The sequence below is a fragment of the Conger conger genome, chromosome 13 (assembly GCF_963514075.1).
Source record: "Conger conger chromosome 13, fConCon1.1, whole genome shotgun sequence".
Lineage (NCBI taxonomy): Eukaryota > Metazoa > Chordata > Actinopteri > Anguilliformes > Congridae > Conger > Conger conger.
Genome location: NC_083772.1, coordinates 29,405,295 through 29,424,592, shown reverse-complemented (window position 1 = coordinate 29,424,592; position 19,298 = coordinate 29,405,295).

Here is a 19,298-nt window from a genome sequence, read left to right as displayed (position 1 = left end):
TCAGGATTACTTTAAAAAGAGATTGGAATCCAAGAAACATATTAACCCTAATTCAACTCACGAATACTACAGAGGAAGAAAGTGTACACCAAAAGCGATGGGGCTCTCAGTCACGGAACCCCAAGCTTATCGGTGAGTTCATAAAGCTCTCAGCTGAGAGTAGCGATACTCCAATGACCATGTACACCACTTGATGTTTAGGAAAGTCAGCAACCACAGATCCATCAGATTCACCTAGGCTCAGATGACTGTGCAGGAGACCTACGAGAAAGTGAGCTAAAAACATAATCAGCACTGAGGGTCTCCCACATAGAGCCCTGGGCTACCGGAGGTTCGCACAGCTCTTTGCCGAGAGGGGTGACAACTCCAAACCATGTGTAGTTAACCATAGTGTAATACATAAAACAGATCTGCACTAAGAAGGAAACGAAAAGCATAAGTCTCTCAGGTATGAGGTTTATTCGGACCTAACCCAACTATGCAATCTGCCACGATGATCTACAACAGATCCCTGAATTATTGTAGGTGCGCAAAATGCCAACAATAATGAACTCCGACAGCGGCAAATTGAGACATAGTGCTATATGTACAATAACATACATAACTTTGACGATTATGAAAACAGTGAGTTTTGAAAGTGACAAAAAGAAACACCTTGCTATACTGAAGTAAACGTAAGGCAGCTGTTAAACTTGGAAACGGCACACTATGGGGAACAGACTAATAAAATAATAATTTATGCAAACGGATAGGTTGAACATCGTCTTCTCCCTTATACTTGACCCAAGTTATAGGAAGTCTGAGGTAGTCATTTTAATTACAAGCAGGCCTCAGCATTTCAACCGCTCACCTTGAACTCAGTCTACAGCTCCTTACTTGACAAAAACAGCTGTTAAAACAAGGCAAAAAATAAACTAGGTGGATTCAAAGAACACCGGGACTTAAATAGAAAGACACACAGCTGACCTTCATCGGTAATCAGACCACATGCGGCAGACAATTGGAATCAGTAGTCAGCACGAGGATATTAATTACCTGAAACAAAGTGAAACAAATCACGAAATTGGCAAAAATATGGCAAGCACACCCTCTAGCGGTGCAGGTAGTGCCTGGAAATTCATCAGACTAGAAGTCTAGAACCGTGATATGTATGCGCACAAACACACACGCACATACATGTCACAAACGCACATTTACATCAAAACACCATTACCATTACATCAAAACAACTTCAACTGAATAGCTAACATGCCTGTACCACTCCTTTTCCTGTGTTTGTTTTTATCACTTCACTATTCCTGCAACTGGGACAATTCTCTAAGGAATTGGGGTAGAGAGGTTTGGGGCTGCTGTGGAAAAACATGTTAAAAACAACCATCTGAAATAATTACCTCCAGATGAAAAACAATGTGGTTAAGTTCTTTCTCTGTGGGTCAAGGCCCCATCCAATAACTTGGCTCCACCAGGGTTTAGACAATTACTGCATTTACACTACAAGTTTTCTTATTTTTATTTTTTTCCGCAGTGGGTAGGCTGAGCCCTACAAAAGGAAGCCTTCTTCTTTTTCAGATGGAGGTCTGAGACCTCCATCTCTCTGACCCAAGTCCTTCTCTTCTGCAAGAGGTTGGTGTTCACACCTGCTTATGGCTGTGGGTGTCATTAGTTCTTGGAGCTTTATGTGAGTTAGACTTCTAGAGACTCTGTTATCTCAGAGTATTTATAAGAGGGTGATGTGGTCGTTGGAAGGCTGTTCCCTATTCATATACAGCCACATTAGCCCAACCTGGAATTCACACAAGCAGCACCTTCACGGTGTCAAAGGTAAGTGCATAATTCTTTATCAGTGAATATCTTCCTATGTGTGAATACCGTTCTCTTTCAGTAAATATCTGTGCATATATATCAGTGAAAACCTTATTTATCTACAATGTATATGTGTGTTTCTGCAGGTGTGTGTAGTACATTCTATGTGAATTTATTTGTGAATATATAAATCTATCAGTGAATATCAATCTCTAGCTTTCTTGTGCTGTTGTGCTGTCTTTTCCATCTCTCTCTTGGTCTCAGGTTTCAACTGTGTGGATACCATTGGCTGCTGACCATCCTCTGCTGCCCAATCTCACTCTGGGATACCCCTTGGCTGACACCTGTCTCACAGAGGGCCCAACTTTAGCTGCTGTGCTGGGACTTGTAACAGGGCATCCAATAACACATTGAGTAAAGCTGAAAAATAACATATAGGCCTATTAATAGTGTATGAAGAAATTATTTGTTAAAAGCATACAGTACTTACTGTTTTTAAATCATTAATTTGTCAAAAATATGACGCCAATAAGTACACTCAATGAACACTTTATTAGGTATTTATTAGACTTATTTTTTTTACTTCTAATGTTGTAGCCTATCCTCTTAGAGTTATGATACATTGTGTGTTTAGAGATGCTTTTCTGCATACCACTGTTGTAATGTGTGTTTTTTGCATTACTGTCACCTTTCTGTCAGCTTTAACCAGTCGGCCCCGTCTCCTCTGACCTCTCTCATTAACAAGGCATTTCTGCCCACAGAACTACTGCTCACTGGATGTTTTTTGTTTCACACAATTGGCTGATTAGATAATTCTATTAATAAGTAGGTGCTCATGTGTTCTCAATAAAGTTCTCAGTGAATATGACAATAATACAAATGAAGTTTGAAAGTGGAAGAAAACTGCCTTTACTGCAGCTGCAGAACTACATAAACAACAAAAATCTAGATTTAACAATCATCATTTGACAAGTGAAAATGCCTAGCGATGGCACTCTTTCTGAAAGACAATCAGTTTGATTTCTTTTTCCTATTTGTGCAATCATATTTTTCTGCCTTTCAAGACAAACTAGTGATCAACACCTTTATGAACAGATCACACATTGATGAATCACATCTGGTCATAGGTGGGGAGTCCAAGGATCAGAAAGTAAATCCTGCCATGTGTTTCTTCCAACCATGAACTCATACAGCTAATTTCACTAATTACTTTTCCCTCATAACTGAAGAATTGTGCTAATTAGCTAATACAGGTGATTGGAACAAAATACTTGGAGGGGACTTTTACTTTATGAACCTGTATTTTCTACCTCTGGATAGAATTTGCATATGGGGATAAGTACAGGAGACAATGAAAAACCACAGGCGAATGAACAATGTATTAACAGCTTAATCGAGTAAGACTTTTTTCCTTTTTTTTCTTTTACCCTGATAGCTTCCTCTGCCGAACTCAGTACTCTGAGGGCAATGAAAATAAACTGATTTACTGCACCCCATACAGTGAGAATTCATGAGCTAAACCCCTGAGGCTATTTACAGTATAACAGCCATTACTCTGGTACATTAGAGGTATGGATGCGAAAAGACTGTTGCCTTTCCTTTAAATCAAACCACCCTGTGTGTCGCCATTGCAGCCTTCCCGTCAGTATTGTGCCGTATATATTCAGACGTGACACATGATCAGCTCCGGAAATGAATGTGTTGGGACATAATTCTGTGTAGGCTACACAGCATCATTCTAGGTTGTAAATTTATGACACCAATCTCTTGGGAATTACTTTGTTGCGATGAAAGAGACAATGCCTACCTCACAGTAAGGAGGGCATTCTGTGAATTATTTGGGATGGTGTATCTGTGATTTCAGTCTTGTAGGAGCATACTGCTCCCAAACAATTTTAATAGGTGTGGGTACAGCATTCCAAAGGGTAGTCTCTCCCTCCGCATTAACTCAGAGAGGAGGCATAAATAGGAACTCTCTCCCTCTATACAATGCTTTCCAGAGAAACAGGACCTGGAGGGAAACATTTTTCCCTACATTCCCTACCTCCTCTGCTTTGGAAAATACCCATAAGTGGGAATTCAGGGCGGTACACGAAACCCTGTGAAGGGTTTCGTGCCACCCTTTCACATTCTTGAACGAGCAATCGCGGAAATGTTTTCCCCTAATATTCCCTTCCTCTCGACGTTCTGCACACCCTTTAACTGACCTCTCTGACTGATCCCAGGTCAACTCGCGGTCAAGTTTGTCCCTCAGAGATGAATACAAATGGTATTGGCTCTCATATGTACACCATGACACCAAACAAATAATCTTACCAAAGCAGCTCAGTCACTGAAGATTTTTATTATGAGAGTGCAGGTTGCTAAATGATGGTCAGATGGGAGTTAACAATGTCATGGCTTTTGTGTGGAGATTTTGCTAACTCAAGCTTTTCTTCACAATTCTTCTGTCCAAAAGCAGAAAATGTACCCTCCTTTTTACAGACTTTCCATGACAAAGCAGAATGGCATCTCCAATATAATATTTACTGTATAGAATGTACCACAGTATATGTAACAGGGTCATAGAAATGCTGCAGTAAAGGTTTTATTTATAAACATGGATGTAGTTTACAGTGAATAATACTGGTTTTCATCTGCACAGTCCATTTGGTTTCACCGTGTTCTCGTCAACGTCACACCATATGTCCTCTCGTGCTATACACTGGGGAAAGAACCTCAGCATGCATGCTTGATCCATCCCTGGCAATCATCAGCTGATATAGCCAGGCATCCGGTATCCATCCTCTATGTTGAATGACAACACAAATGTGCACTCCTCTCCCACTGGTCCTGCCATTTGTCTTCCTCCTTCACCGACTTGTATTTCTTCCTGAACTTAAACAAAATCATTCCAAAGATGAAATTGAAATTCCCTCAACACTTGGGCAGGTTTCCAACTGAATCAGGTGTGACTGTTCTTTTTAATAGCCAATTGACAATCAGAAGCACTTGAATTCCAGCCTATAGGTTTTAAACTTGACTGTATCAGTTTTTAAATAGTGTGTGCAAACATTTGCTAATTGGACTGGAGAAATACACAGTTTTTTATTGGTGGTTCAGATTGAGTGAAAAATTAATTCAAGATTAAGAAAACTGTGTTCATTGAATGCATTTTTTGTCAAGGCAATGAAAAAATCATTCACTGGTCCATGTAGAGTGCTGTTGTGCTAACTGTGGGAAGAGATTTGAAAAAGGAAATGCTTGTTCTTGCAATTAAAAAAGACGGCTCCGACTGAGCCTTACACCGAATGAGTGCCATGATGGGAGCGCTCAGCAACTCTTACAAACTCATACAAATGAATGTGTGACAAGAGAGAATATTGCAAAATATAATGGATACAGGCAAAACCACTTCAAATAAATACACTTGATCCTTTTACACATTCCCTGTTTATTATACCATGTGCCAAGAAAAAATTTTGTACCATGATTAAATACATAGAGACATGGGGGAAAATAGATATACACTTAGCCTAGGGTGGTAAAAACAGGGGCCCTTTGACATCCTAAAGAATTGTACATTAATCACTGACAGATCACAGGTGCAACAGCACATCCAGGTGGTGAAACTGTATTAATGCATTTGTGTATACATTTATGACACCTCTCTGTATGTTAGATGTGACCTCAAATACAAATTGTGAACATACAATGAATACAGAAAGATCAATTTTGGGGGATGAAATCGTTTGTTAGTATACTGACAACAAAATGGTCTCTAAGATAAAGGCAGAATTAAGATATTTTATCTCCTATGGGTTGACTACAGCATGCTCAAAAATATCTGATATGGGGAGAATCTTGATAGGTGCAGATGGATCACCATGGTGACCAAAGGTCAGGTTTAGAATTCTTCTCTGGTTGCTGGTTCCCTGACTAGCAATTCACAAAAAATACTTTAAAAAATAAACAATAGGATTATTTTGTTTATGAACTCAAAATGCTGAACATAAAAATACTGTAGTTTTAGTGTTTCAGTGGAACCAACACAAATCAAACATTCATTGAATAAAAAATTCGCCAAAATCAATGTTCCATAATTATTGGCACCCCTGGCCTCTCGCAATGAGAACAGCATGTATTTTCCTGTAATGCTTGATGCTGTAAGGTTAAGGAACACATTTTGAGGCATTTTGGAGTCCTCTATGCAGATCCTTGTAAGATCCTTCACATTCTTTGGTTTGCGCTTATCAACTGCTCTCTTCAGTTCAGCCCTCAGGTTTTCAATTGGATTGAGGAACATTTTGAAATATGCTTTGGGTCATTGTCTTGCAGGAAAGTTTGCCTGAAACTTGGTGGAATCCATTATTTTATTGATTTTAACCAGTGCCCCTGGACGTCTGGAATTAAAACGGCCCCAACCCTCACTGAAGCCCCGCCATATTTCACCATGGGTAGGGGGAGCATCCACTGTTATGCGTCTGTTTCAATGCCAAACATGTCAAGCCAATTTCTCTCCAAATGTTTAAGTGACATCTGAAAACTACTTTTTTTTACACTTGGTGATGCTAAATGTGTAAAAATTTAGCAGGATTAAAGTGTGTGCAACTTTTTACAAATGGCACCCCATAATGGCACATCCCCTCCCCTTAAATATCAGACAGCTGTTATGAAGCATTTACTGAAGAATCAGACTGTGCATTAAAAGATAAGCTCCTCATCTGGCAACAGGGTCGTGTGGTTTGTGGTACAGACAGCCATTTCCATTCCCACATTAGCAGTGTCCTTTCTGGTCTGGAATGCCTAACAATGACAAAGAATTTATGCCTGTCACCAGGAGGCATTATAAATGGTTGTGGCCTGAAACTTGGACATTGAGATGGAAACATTTTCTATGCTGTTCTGGTCCCAGATATGGATCAACAGACCCTATAACACTGGTCTGCATGTCACTGAGGAACAGCAACTGCAGATCTGCAAACGGGAGGCTGAGAAATGACCTTTTGTTGGTAATTATCCTAAACTTGTTTTATTAGTAGCCGACTGCTTTTAAATTCAATTGCATTTAATGTGGTTACTCTGTTTCTGTGTCCTTAGGAAAGAAAAAGAAAATATATTTTTTATACATATTACTTACAGTAAAAGGAACTTGGCTCAGTCGTGGTTCAAATTAAATAAATATGAAATATTAATTAAATGTGCACAAACACCATGGTACATTAGCCGCATTTAAAAGAAATGGAATCCGTTAATAATGGGAGGTATTCAATTTGACAAGTATGGCAAATCAAAAATGCAGTTACAGGACCATTATCAGGTTAACGGCATACTTCTCTGCATTCTGTATTTGAGGTTGATTTACACACTGTCCCAATGGAACCCAGAGGCCTGTTTGTTTCCCCTCTACTCTTCCTGTAACTATCATGAAAGTGATGAAAAACAATTAGGTCAGCAAATATTTTTTATTTAACTGGACAGTGCCCTTGCACAGTGTTGATTGGTCAATGCTTTATCATTATTGAAATGGTCATGTGAGTTTCACAGTGTTGATGAAGCAGTGTCATAGTGTCGCAGTGTTGAAGAAACTATACAACTGTCACAGTATTGATGAAATGGTGCTGGACGGATTCCAAATTAAACTCATGACATTCAATTATTCATCCACTCCTGCTGTGACATGCCAGTCAGTGAAGGACAGCCAGAAAATGGACTCCTGTGTCATTCCTGAGAAAGACAGACACACAGACCACAGACCCGCCCTGCCCATACTAATGATATATCTCACAGAATTGATATAAATAGTCTGTCACAAGTGGTCCAGGAAAGATTTTTGGGATTTGGAATACAGTGTGTGTGTAAAGCTCAATGCTCATCTGTGTAATGACGTGTTTTAGTGTGTATATGTGTTGCGTGTAATGTTGTGCCATTTTTTGCTGTGAATTCTATTGTGTAAGGATGCGTGTCCCTGTGTACATGCTTCTCCATCGTGCAAGTATATGTGTGTCAAGTGGATAAAGATGTACACACAGACACCTTGCTTTCAGTGATGCACATAAATCTCACCCTGGAGTATGCCCTTGCTGACTCCTGTCTCAAAGAGGGCAAAATATTAGCTGTTGGGGCTGGTAACAGGGAAGGACCCTGTCATTATGCCCTTCAAATGTGGTCACACTCCTCAGGACCTATCGCGATCGCTCGCATCTTGGGAATACTCACGTATATTTCTAGCTTGGAGTTGCTGACAATTCACAGCGCTCCATCTGTTTCAAAGCAGAAGGGACTTGTCTCGGAATTAACCAATGGCCTAGTGGGCTATCCCCTACCAAATTCTACATTTGTTCAGTCGCATTTTTAGATAAAATAACTTTTCTCTGCTGTGATTGCAACTGAATTGTTAAAAAGAGTTACAAAGATTTGCGGGTGCCTGCTCAGTTTGAATGGGCATGATGACACTGATCACCCCCCTGCTCCCCACTCCCTGGGGTGAGATGATGTGGGGGTGTAATGGAGCAGTCGGATGTGTAACTGCAAATAATAACAAAAATCCACTCACTTCTGCACACAAGAAGCTAATAGAAGGAGACGTGTGCTATTTTTACTTTGAAAGGCTTCTGCCTCACTGGGCCAAAAGGGAAACAGGGTAATTTGACTTTGCATCCAAGGAGCACACAGCAATCTAAGAGCACACATGGCAGGAAGGATACGTTGTTTAATATTGAAGTTTTTGGTGGACACACAAAAACAGGGGCATGAAGGAATTTAGTTTTTTTTTTTTTTATAGCGCACTCAAGCCCACAGATCCCAATTTCCCTTTCTGTTGCCCAGAGCAGAAAAAGACTCTCAGTAGTGTAACTTAACCTGTGCATTAATGAGTCATTAAGGGCTGCTTTGTGCAATAAGCGATGCTGGTGTTTGGGAACAGATCATTACGGCAGTGCTGCAGGCAGTGTGTGACTGCTGGGGAGACAGCCAGGCGAGCACTGCTGCTTCAGGCCACGAGTCACTCATCTCCGCTTAGAGACAGTACCTGCACCTCCCTGGGACCCCACAGAGAGCTCAGAGGAGAGTTAAGAGTGTACACCTACCTACAGCTCCATTCATTCAGTTCAGCACTTACAATTCAAGGCTAAATATTGCAAATGTTCTTTACATCTAGGAAGCACACATTGTGATTTGCAACAATCATTATACATATATTATCAGTGCCGTGAAAAAGTATTTGCCCCTTCCTGATTTCTTCCATTGCATATTTGTCACAATGACTGGTTTCAGATCTTTCAGCAAAATGTAATATTAGACAAAGGGAAACACGAAACATTCACCACAAAGTTTGCACAAGCACTCTATCCCACAATGAAAGTAAATTCCAAAAGTCATGAGAATTTTTGAAATACAACAGAGAGAGCTCCAAAGTAAGAACATTTGGAACAGTGACTATTCCCAGAAGTGGCTGGCCCACTGAAATTTATCCAAGGGCACTGCAAAATTCAGGAAATTGAAAAAGACAACAGACAAACATGCAAAGAACTGCATACTTTTGGGAAAATGTTCTATGGACAGATGTGGCAAAAGAGGAACTTTTTAGATGACACAGGTCCCATTATGTCTGGGGTAAAGCAAATTTAGCATTTCACAGTCAGAACAGAATTCAATAATCAAATATGGTGGTAGTGTGATGGTGTAGATGGTGTGGAACCATGAATTCTGCCCTTTGCCAGGAAATCCTTAAGCCCATTGCGCAATCCCCCTAGTGGACATGATGCAGACATCACATGACTGCTCAGACATTCAGTGCTCCTGCAAGCAAACAATGAAAGGAAGCATCAAAGTTGTTGTTCCAAATTCATTGCTAAGCGATGCAGGGAAAGCGTTAGAAATATGGATTTCCTAAGCGCCACCGCTGTCCCCTAGTTCACCGGTCAAACAGCACCCCCTAGCCCAGTCTCATATGCAACTACAGTGACCCACTAGAGAATAAAGTGTACTGTATATGGAAGCATAAACACAGGGATACCAAAAAAGCACAAATTGTTTTGAATCGCAATGGTGAAAAACATGATGAATTCTTGTATTATACCACTGAATTCTACTGTAAATATCTGCAACTAAATATGGAATATAAATAAAATCTTACCATTGGTTTTACACATAGATATGTCTCTTTCAATATTCAGTGGTCATTCTTGGTCTTGGATAATCTGTTTTTCAAATACAGGCTCAATTATGATGGTTCTCTATGGTACCTGCTGTTTAGGTCATTGTCTGTCATTCCAATTAATTCTGATTCGAGTGAAATGCGGTTCATCCAGTAAAGGACATAATCAGCTTTCCAATGATGACGATGACATATTTAGGCAGGGGTTATGCTTTTTGCATCATGTCATTTGTTCCTATTCTAACATTTCATTATATTTGTGCAGGGATTAAGATGGTGGACCTTCTACCTCCATTACTCCTCCAATTCCTGTGGCCTCTCCTCCTGCCACGCGCTCCTGCAGCAGTGCCTGTGTTACTGTAACGCGCTCCTGCAGCAGTGCCTGTGTTACTGTCACATGCTCCTGCAGCAGTGCCTGTGTTACTGTCACGCGCTCCTGCATCAGCGCCTGTGTCACTGACACACGCTCCTGCAGCAGTGCCTGTGTTACTGTCACACGCTCCTGCAGCAGTGCCTGTGTTACTGACACACGCTCCTGCAGCAGTGTCTGTGTTACTGTCACACGCTCCTGCAGCAGTGCCTGTGTTACTGTCACACGCTCCTGCAGCAGTGCCTGTGTTACTGTCACGCGCTCCTGCATCAGCGCCTGTGTCACTGACACACGCTCCTGCAGCAGTGCCTGTGTTACTGTCACACGCTCCTGCAGCAGTGCCTGTGTTACTGACACACGCTCCTGCAGCAGTGTCTGTGTTACTGTCACACGCTCCTGCAGCAGTGCCTGTGTTACTGTCACACGCTCCTGCAGCAGTGCCTGTGTTACTGACACACGCTCCAGCAGCAGTGTCTGTGTTACTGTCACACGCTCCTGCAGCAGTGCCTGTGTTACTGTCACACGCTCCTGCAGCAGTGCCTGTGTTTTATTTTTAATTGGAAAGTAGAAGGTTAGTTTTAAAACACCATCAGAATAATGTCCTGGGGGTTGCAGTGTTTGAAGGTTTTCTGCACCAGGTGAAGTCAGTGATTGCAGAAAACTACACGCGACTTGGTCTGAAGGCCTTAAATGACTGTTGATTATAAAAAGAAACCACAAATACACGCAGACACTGTGAAAAGAATGAAAACGGATCTGAACGAAATAGAAAACAAGTGGGAGGTACTTGAACCAAAAGATTTCTCGGGTGACATCGTCGCAGTGGGCGGTCAACATTACTGTCAAACAATTAAGTCAAAACAATAAAACTGGCCAAGGATCCCCATGGTGTCCTGTTTATTAATGTAACATGAGCTACAGCACCAGGGGGACATATGTTATTATGAACTCGCCTGAAGTGACATTTTAATTAACAGTGATCAGTGAACCTGATAAAGCCTAAAAAGATTGGATGGGAGAGAGGGGAGTGAAGTGGCAGTCCAATTACTGTGATCTGGGGGGAGTGGGCTCAGGTGTAGTAGAGCCTGTTTGGCATGTGAAGACAGATCACTGTTAATCTCTGAACTAATGACTTCTGTGCAATGAGTGTGCAGGAGATGTAACCTTCTCTGTGTTGTTGCATCACACTAGTCTGTATGGGTGGCGGGGGGTTAGCCCTGGTGTGAGGCGGGCAAAGCTGTTCTCCAATAAGAACAACATTGTATAGCTGCAGGCTGTAGCCCCTGTCTCTTAGCTCCGATCTCAAAAACACGTTATTTGTGAAGTAGGAAAATACACTTTTATATGCTTTTAAAGCAGGCCCTACACTGCTGTCCTATTTTAAAACACATCCATCATGATTGATATCTTAATATGGGAAACATCTGGCAGAGAGATCATTCCTTACAGATGTGTGTTCTGACATGGCTGTACTGAGCAGACATAATCTTATTATTCTGACTGTTCCTCTTGTCTCACCTCATCAGCAGGGAGAAGTGAACTGACGATAGAAAACACTTAATGTAAATCAGATGATTATATGAAACATTCGGGGCAAAAATCTCAACCCCAGGGCAAACACTAATCCCTTTTAATTAGATCTTATATTAACTCTAATTTCCCACAAAAATATAAATGGCTTTTGCACCTGTTAATACTCTGTTTGTGCCAAGGGGGCTGAGGAGGATCTTATCCAAAAGCACTTCTGATTTGATTATGGGCAGAATGTGTGTGAATTTGGTGTAGAAATGTTTATCTATATTGTACAATGACAATAGAGTAAATACTGATATACAGCCATATACATTGAGGGTGCAGTGTTTAAAACTGGATGTCCTCAGAGAAACATGCCTCTTGATGCTGTTTCAGCTTTGCACCACATGAGGGCTTTCCCATTTATAATTCTAATTAAAGAAACAAGATCATATGATTTTTGTACTATGAACCCTGCCTGTATATTTTAGAACAGATTTTGAAATGATCTTATTGGGTTTTAAATCACTTCCCTGGGGTCCACTAGTACCAGCCACCAGTTCCTTGGCTTGAGGCTCAGAGAAGTGAAGGGGTGTTCAGTTTCTGCAGCCCGAGCCTTTGGAACGTATTGCCAGAGAAACTGTGGGGATCTGCACATGTGGACACTTTCCAAAAGAATCTCAAGATTTACCTGTTTAGCATTGTTTTTGGTTAGTGCAACCTTATTCATTTTTTGTCATTTTTATATGAAATTACTTTATTATTCATTTATTTATTCTCTGATTTTTATTAACCACCTGATTTTATGTTCCTTATATTTGTTCCTTTGTGCTTGTATCTCCTCTTAATATTTGTGTTCAGCACATTGTGTTGCAAATTTGTATGAAATGTGCTCTGTAAATAAAGCCTGATTCATTTTTTTAGTCCTTTGGCAGATTTTTAGTCAAAGTGACTGACAGAAGTGGATTTCCACTAGAGCCAAGACAAGTTTTAATCAAATAAGTGCCATCAGTATGGTGAATTATTATTATTTTTACCGTAAACGTTGAGTTTTAGTCTTAAAATGTGGGGTTTTCCACAATATTTCACAAAATTTGTGGCACACAGTCTATAAATATGAAATATATCATATATTCATTTGTGTTGGGGAATATTAATGAATTTTTTTGTGACTGTTCACATCCACAAATTTGCCTGTGAGAAATGGTTCTACAGCTAAACTATGCACCATTAGAATCTCAGAAACATCGCAGCCGAAAACCATAACCTATTGCCATAATCTTAATTGTCTATGCCAATTTCCTTCAAAATAAATAACATAAGATGTGTCTATGTACTATGGAAGACATAGAGTATACATTACATTAATGGCATTTGGCAGACACTCTTATCCAGGGCGACATACAGTTGATTAGACTAAGCAGGAGACAATCCTCCCCTGGAGCAACACAGGGTTAACGACTGTGCGGATCTTATTGCGGCTACACCGGGGATTGGACCTTGCAGGACCTTGCAGGACCTTGCAGGACCTTGCAGGACCTTGCAGGACCCAGTCATGTGCCTTAACCACAATGCTACAGGCCGCCTCTACATTATACATGTTTTCATCCCAATCAATCACTACACCAGCTGATTTCACTAATTAGCTCCCTCCTCACTGGTTGAAGGTGTGTTACTCAGTGAAATCAGCTGGTGGAATGATAGGATAGAATGGAAACCTGCATACTCTCGGCCCTCCATGGCACATGATTGGGCACCCCTGATCTAAAATATGCATCTCCTGAGCAAGGCAAACTGCAATAAACAGCCAGTAGAGGGTACTGTAGACAAGGAGTGTCCATTGTAACATACACTACTGCTCTCTTTCTTCTTAATGATGTTCCAAACATTTTGGTAAAAAAAATCAAGGGCTATTGTTTGGCCTACAGTATGACTGTTGTTTTTCTTTTTCTCAGCCTCATAATGGTTTCCTTGACTTTCCTCATGTTAACAAATGCCAATAACAGACTCGAAAGGCAATCAAAAGCCTATAATCAAGACTAGATATGAAAATAATTCTTATACGAGTGAACACACCTGACTTATCAGAAACACATGAGAAGCCATTTGTTCAAATTATTATGGCGCTGAAGAGCACCCTCCATGGGAAAATGCTACCTAAAAAAGCATTCCCCAATATGCGCACCAGGTCAGAAATAAATGCTCCAAGGGTGGGACACCCCAGCCAGCATCCCAGAGCACCATCACCATTAGGAGAAAACAAATTCAATTATTCCTTTTTTCAATCTTTTTCTCTACTGTGGCTTCTCTTCAGAAAAGTCAAAGAAAATACTCCCTGAGCTCAAGCACTTCCTCCTTAATGCAACTCCCAACCAACTGCCGAGGAGCAGAGACAGTCACAAGGGCATCCAGAACTAGCATAGAGAAAGTAAGAATGAGACAGAAGAGGAAACAGGCCTCCAGCCAAAAGCTTGTGGCAAAACATTATCTGACCCCTTAATGTGTTGTAGCTGCAGGGGGTAACCATGCAAAAACATTAAATAACCAAGAGCTCCGACATTCCTCCGGCTTAAATTTCCGTGAATTTTTTAAAAAAAATAACTGCACCAGCACCAATTCCACTTGCATCCACTTTGATTTTAAAAGGCTTGTCAAAACAGGGGGCAGCTGATACAGGCTCATGGCAAAGTAAGAACTTCCAGGGACCAAATAAACTGTGATCTCTTACTAAGCAAATCAGTGAGTGGAGCCACAACAGTGGAATATATTTTTGCAAAATCCATGGTAATACCCTACCAAACCCAAAACAATCTTCAATCTTAGGCCCCATTCTGTTTAGTCTTTACATGCTCCAGTTAGGAACTGTTATCCACAAACATGGGATACATTTCCAATCTTACACGGACAATCATGCTAAATGTTCTTCATCCTATTGACACTCTTTTAAATTGTGTCTCTAACATAAATACAGGGATAGCTTAAAATGTTTTTAAACTGAACCAAGGTCATGGTAATTGGGGATAAAATCAAGAGGTAAATTATTCTCACCTTAAAACCAGGGCTTTAACCCTTTTAATCCCAAATTTTTCCCAAACATGAAAATATCCAAATCAGGTGTCATTAGCAACCCTTATTTTTTTTAAATTTCCACTGAGAAGTGGGTGAAAAAGTGTATTTTATGTTTGGTCACAATTGTGACCGGTGGGATAACGTGTTGTATCTACATTTATAGATTGACTTACCATATTCATCTTATGCAGTTATTAAATTCCTTATAGATGAAATACTATTCATTAATACAAATTAAAACTCTGACACTGGCAGTCCCAGCATTGCCACTAAAATGCTCCATCACATTGTAGTGTGAATATTTTAAACATCAATAAGCCTTATATAAATATTGAGCAGGTCAATGGTCCCTCCCATAACATCTCTGTAAAAGAGATGGCTGTTTACAAGTGCACTGTTGAGAGACCATGCAAAGATGGGCCACCACCACTTCTTAGACCTGATTGAGAGTTGAAAGTTGTAGGTCGTGAAGGTCTACACCACCCATGTGCTCATTGTATTTGGTGATGCATTTTGGTTGTTGGACTTTATCAAAGGCATGCCGCTCCTTGTTCCATCTCTTGACAGTGACCTCACTGTATTTCTCCTCCACGTTTGTTGCCACTGTGACAATGTTATTGTCTTTCCACCGGACCAGCAGCTTCTCTCCTTGGGTCAGAACCTCAGTGGTTCCCCGAGGTAACTTCATGAAGTCCTTCTGTGGCATGAAAGGGACATCAAACAGGTGATTCTGCCTCATTGTTCCAGAGCTCCCATATCGTCTTTTTGTCATCTCATCAAGGAGTGCAAGTGATGTGAAGAGGTTGTCATGGGTAAATTTGCAACCTTGAGGCACCTGAGCTTGCTCTGAAAGACCAAGAACAACGCTGGGTTCCTGACCCAGCCCTGTTTCAGGGAGGAGAGTGTGGGATCCACCATATGGTTCCATGTGATACATGTAACCACTGGATGAAGCAAGGCTCCATAGCTTGTAACCAAACCGAATTGGTTTACCTCTTATAAATTGCTTACATCCATGTCGGCCATAGTACGGGACCATGCTCTCATCCACTGACAGCCATTCCTGAAATGGCATGACTTTGTATGACTGATTCAGTTCAGAGAAGATGGGTCTAACCTTGAAAAATGGGTCATCAGTGATCTTTGTGTTGTCAACCACATGAATTGAGGCCATTATTTCGTCAAAGCGATTTCTCCGCATTGCACCTGAAATTGTGCACATCATTGTCATTTGACCAGTACATGTGTCTTCTTGGAACAGAGCTGTACCCACTTGTGATAAGGATCCCATAAAATGTAAGGAGCTCATCTATACTCAGATTCAGTTGCTTGCCCTTGGTCTGGGTTGAGTAGAGATTGGACATTTCAATGGTCATTTCTCTTAGGGTGGGTGGGTACATTAGTAGGAAAACATCCATTGGGTTGGGGCAGCTTTGTTTTACACATTCTGCAGCATTCGGGCTGTATACTATGTGTTTTGGAATAACAGCAGTGGTTGGCCTCTTTGAACGTTTGAACACTCTATCTTTATTTTTGACCACCTTCAGCTTTTCCCTTGGCTCTTCTGGCTGGCCCTTCTGGCGGCTAGAGGCTCTTGGGTCTTCTGGCTGGCCCTTCTGGCAGCTAGAGGCTCTTTGGTCTTCTGGCAGGCCCCTCTGGTAGCTAGAGGCTCTTGGGTCTTCTGGCTGGCCCCTCTGGTTGCTAGAGGCTCTTGGCTCTTCTGGCTGGCCCCGCTGGTGGCTAGAGGCTCCTGGCTATTCTGGCTGGCCCCGCTGGTGGCTAGAAGCTTGTAGTTCTTGTAGTCACCATCTGACTCATCACTATCGCAATCACTGAGGACTGCATCCTTCTCATTTTGAGGGATAACTGAAATATTGCATGCCTTGTCTGGGAAGTCCTCTCGATCCAACAAATCCAGGATTTCAGACATAGTTAAACTAAGAGAAAGAACACAGTAGAAAGTTGGGTACTACAATAACTACTGTATGTATATGTATAATTATGTGTATACCAAGAGACACTGTGTTATCCCACCGGTCACTATTGTTGCCGTTGACATTTTATCATGGTGTAAACAGGAAGTAAACAGCTCTGGTCATGTGACAAATTACAGTGAACATGTGACACTGCACAAATTTCATTGTGACCCTTTATTCCTTCAATATTTGTTGAAACTGCATTGATACATCATTCAGTGATATTTTTAGAGTCTTATGACTGAAAAAGTTTTTTTCGGTCACTATTGTGACCGGTGGGATTAAATGGGTTAAATGTAACTTCTCAGGTGAAGACATTTTATTTGATAGCAGCCTGGATTTTGATGGACATATCAGAAATGTGACCAAAACTGCATTCAAGCATTGAAGAAATATTGCCATGGTTAGAAAGATGAAAGAAAGACGAAAATTGATTCCAACATTTGAAACAAATCATTTGGATTACTGTAATGGACTATTCACTGGCCACCCTGGCAAAGCAATTATCAAAACTGCGAATTGGAGTGGGGATACATTATTGCTAGCTAAGGTTAGTAATACCGTTGCTTAATCAATAAACTACTGTTCAGAATATATTTACCATAAAACATAGTTCCATTAAAAATATATAAATTTAAAGTTTGTCTTACCTTTCTTTTCTGAAATTTTAAAAGATAAATGTATTAACCGGTGTATGGAAGTGTTATGGAACTCGAACCAGTGGTATATCATGGATATTGGCACAGCTTGGTGTGCCAATATCCACAATATACCATGGGTTCTCGTGCTTCTTTTTTTTTATTAAATGGAAAATGGTTGCCATTTATATAGCGCCTTTATCCAAAGCACTGTACAATTGATGCTTCTCATTCACACACATACTCATTCACACACTGACGGCGATTGGCTGCCTTGCAAGGCGCCGACCAGCTCGTCAGGAGCATTAGGGGGTTAGGTGTCTTGCTCAGGGACACTTCAACACAGCCCGGGCGGGGGATCGAACCGGCAACCCTCCGACTGCCAGACGACTGCTCTTACTGCCTGAGCCATGTCACCCCACATTTCACATCTTTATTCAAATGGAGTTATTTATTCCCAACATTCAGCCTCCCTAACTACTTCCAATCTATTTTTTGTGCCATAAGACACTCAATTGTACTGTAATGACAAAGTTCTTGAATCTCTCAATTGTTAAAGCCTCCACAGATGTCAGCCAAAAAATAAGTACCTTTGCCAAATATATAATTATGTTACATGTTGTGTGAGTTTCTTTTATTACATCACCCAGTAACTTTAAACAAGTCTAACTGAAAACAAACATTATACAGATAACCAATCTTGAACCTTTATCCAAAATAAGGCTACAACAGTCGCTAGAAACTTAAGTGAAATTAGCTTATACTTCTTATATCTTATTTCTTGGATCAAGTGTTGTTTTATAAAGGATTAGGAATTCCTGATTCCATGGGACGAGTGTATCTAACATATTTTCCCACCGATAAGAAATTTGCATGATGAAGCAACTAAGTACTTTATTCTTAAAGGAGGCCTGTCACGGTTATTGCAGTTGAGATTATTTGGATTAAATGCTTAATTTATGTGTATAGGCCTCTCTAAAATAACTATCAGTGTAGCCGCTTCCTAAATATAGGGCAAAACTTCCAAGGGCAAACACGTTCAGTGACATCACTGGATGTGTTTGGCTTGAATCTCCAGCCTGTGTTTCTCAGAAGGTAACACTCTACCCAATCCAGGTGATCACATGAGACTCCCATGAAAATACGGTAATGCTAGCATACAAATATGATGTAACCTAACTTAGCCTGAGCAATATGGCGATCGCCGAGTAAGAGGACAAGCATTTTGATGATGAAATACAACCTTACAGTTTTGAACCGGAATTTACAGAGGAAGAATTGCATGAGCGAGAAAGACAGACAGTGGAAGACGAGGCAGCTGAAACTAACAGAGCAGAGAATTGTGAACAGAAATTGGTGTCAGTGTGGGAACTGTTAACCCGTTCATACAGAGACAGAGAGCCTTTGCTGCAGCGAATGGGATCAAGGGCAATTAAGTTCAGGAATAAACAAATGGCAGCAATGCAAGCACCTGATCACCAGACTGAAAAAGACTCTGCCATCACGATCATATAGGATAAATGCTTCATTTTTGTTTGAGACACAACAAGCTTTTCTTTTGCAAAAACATAAGCATGATAAAGTCTCAAACGAAAATCATTAAAGGAGCACTGTCACGCTTTTTTCAGGATTTATTTGGATTAAATGCTTAAATGATGTGTGTAGGGAATTTTAAAATCACTGTCAGTGTAGCCGTTTCCTAAATATAGGGCAAAACTTCTAATGACAAACACATCCAGTTACGTCTGTGTTTCCCAGAAGGTAACAGGTACTCAAACTCCACCCTTCAATGC